Source organism: Tupaia chinensis, unplaced genomic scaffold, assembly GCF_000334495.1.
Source record: "Tupaia chinensis unplaced genomic scaffold, TupChi_1.0 Scaffold148587_1, whole genome shotgun sequence".
NCBI lineage: Eukaryota > Metazoa > Chordata > Mammalia > Scandentia > Tupaiidae > Tupaia > Tupaia belangeri.
This window is the reverse complement of record NW_006208436.1, coordinates 2,038,042-2,040,616: the sequence shown is the minus strand read 5'-3', so window position 1 is coordinate 2,040,616 and position 2,575 is coordinate 2,038,042. Positions and strand designations below refer to the sequence as shown.

At 43.8% G+C, this 2,575-nt stretch overlaps 1 protein-coding gene across 2 annotated transcripts in view; it reads right to left on the bottom strand.

Annotated features, from left to right (window-relative positions):
* SLC25A40 (solute carrier family 25 member 40) overlaps positions 1 to 2,566 on the bottom strand; it is a 48,291-nt gene extending 45,725 nt beyond the window's left edge. For both annotated transcript variants that reach the window (XM_006170483.3, XM_027769079.1), the window contains exon 1: positions 2,405 to 2,566. The gene's annotated coding sequence lies outside the window, so the exon portion shown is untranslated. The remainder of the gene's footprint in view (positions 1 to 2,404) is intronic.
* Between the last annotated feature and the right edge of the window lie 9 nt (positions 2,567 to 2,575).

The following is a 2,575-nucleotide window of genomic DNA, read 5'->3' as shown; positions in this document are numbered from 1 at the left end:
CCTATCACTATACATACTTCCCTCCCTACACTGACAAATTCTTTGCAATAGTGCATGCAACCTGACAGAACTTAAAAGTCCATCACTTTTATCTAGTACAGGTTGAGCATCCTTAATCAGAAAATTCAAAATGCTCAATATCTAAATGTTTTTGAGTACCAGTGTGACACAAGTGGAAAATTCCACACCTGACCTCATGTGATAGTTGTATTCAAAATACAATACAAAAATACTGTATAAATTTACCTTCAGGGTATGCATATAACATATGTATGAAACATAAATAAATTTGGTGTCAAGACTTGGGTCCCATACCTAAGATACGTCATTATAAATGTGTACATATTTCAAAACTGAGAAAAAAATCTGAAATCCAAAATCCTTCTGATCCGAAGCTTTTCAGATAAGGAATTCCACCTGTATTTACCTTTACCATCTACTGAAATTTTCATCAATGATACCAATGACATCTTAGACACCAGAGACAAAGGTTTACGTTTCAAGTCTAAGGCTTTTAAAACTTTCTTGGTGATAGAAGAGATGTGCTGAGTTCACCAGAATGACAGCAATTACTGAGCTCTTATTCTGTGCCGGGCACTGTACTAATTAAGTTTTCAAAACTGTCCATTTAATTTTCACAAAAGCTCTGAAAAGTATTTCTTACCCCCTTTGTATAGATTAAATATGAGGCTCAAACTATCCAAAGCCATATAGTTAAAAGTGAAGCCCACATGATGCCAATATTTTCAATTCTGTGACTTCAATTTTCTTCTCAGTTCTCTTCCCAATTCTTGTATTACTAAATCACCCTCTGCTTATCACTTCTCTTATTCCATACGCTCTCCTGGACAATTTCATTTCTTCCCATGACTTTACCTGTATTCTGTATCAGTGTTCCTCAACTTTTCTTTTTTAAAGACTTATTTATTATTATTATTTTAACTTTGCTATAGGGCACAAAGGCTCACCAAAGAGAAAGAGAGAAAACGAGAAAGCAAGCTTCTAGGTCTGTCAGTTCCAACCTCTGGCAGGCCATGTGGGAGTCCTGCAGCCTAAACTACCTTGCCACCTGCTGGCCCCAGCTAAACCTTCTTATAAATATAAAAATCTTGAGCTCTTTCTGTATTATGTATTTTGAAAATGGGTTATTTTCCCAAATGGAAATTGTAATATTGAATGTGTATTCAAACTACACTTCCACCCATCTTTCGAGATCTGTTAACCTATTATGAAATCCTATGACCGAAATCCACCTGTATGAGGTCTCTCAAATCAATCTTTATTTCTCCTCTACCTGTCTTCCTCTCCCAGATATCTCTCTCCAGAGCTAAAAATATACAGGGGTCTTTGTCTAATAAATACAGTTGTTACTGCAGCTCCTCCAACCAAAATCCTTCCAAAACCTTAATTTCCCTTAGCAAACCTGCTCCATTTTTGTCTTCTCCAATCTTGGCTAATGGTGTAAGAAGCTATCTTGTCAATGCTTTAATAAGGTAGCCATTTACAAAACGGTAATATTGACACTCTCTTTTCCCTGAGCTACTGTGTAAAAAATCAACCATTACACGAGTGCCTACGAATGGTTATCAAACAGTACAAAATATGACTCCCTCTTTTTTGTGTGTGAAATTTTTGCTACAGGGTGCATACACTCGCCAGAGAGATGAAGGTTAAGTGACAGCGAGAAATCACCGCTCCGGAAGGATGGCCACACTGCAACCCCTTCTCCATTCTCTTAGGATCTTGGGCACAAACGCACAGGCTCTAGGCATGAGGTTGAAACTGCCGGGTCTGGGACAGGAACCACGGTCGCCTACGTGGGATTCCAGCGACGTAACCATTACGCCATCTGCTGGTCCCTCTTCCTTCTTTCTCAAAGCTGAAATGCACCTAACCATTTTTGTGAGGCGTTTCCCCATTTATTAAAAACTAGTTAACTTCTTAGATTAAGCCTTACCATAATCTCATTACGATTCTCGTTTACCAATGAAAAAACTGAGCCTTCATTTCCCACTCTCTTTTATTGTTGAAATAAACTTAAACACAACAAAATAAAAACAGGTCTGTACACGGGAAAGGTCAACAGAGTCGCAGCCAGGAACCAAAGAACACAAAGCCAAAGCGACAGAACGCGCTCTGCGCAGAGCTCCGGTCCGGTTCCCAGGCCGCCTGACCCGACCCTGGCTCGGCCGCCCCTCGGGCCGCTGTCACCCGGGAAGCCCTTTGCGGCCTGTCTCCGGGCCGGCGGAGTCGGCGGTGACCGTGGGTAAGCCACGGTCTTTGACTCCGGGCGCGCTGGGCAGGGCTGCGGCCCCTGCCGGGCCCGGTTTTTGGAGTCCGGGCTCGGCCTCAGCAGCCGCGCCTCCAGCTTCCCGGACTTCCGACCCATGGAAAACTAGCGTACCTGGTGAAGGCAGCTGGGGGGCGGCAAGTCCCGGCAAACCTACAAGGCGGGAATAACCCTGGTGGCGGGCTGTGCGAGCCTCCGACGCTAACTGCATCCACTAGGTTTGGTCCACACGGAGTCACGCCGACTCCTCGCGGCTGCGCCAGAAACTGGAGCGGGCGGGGGGGG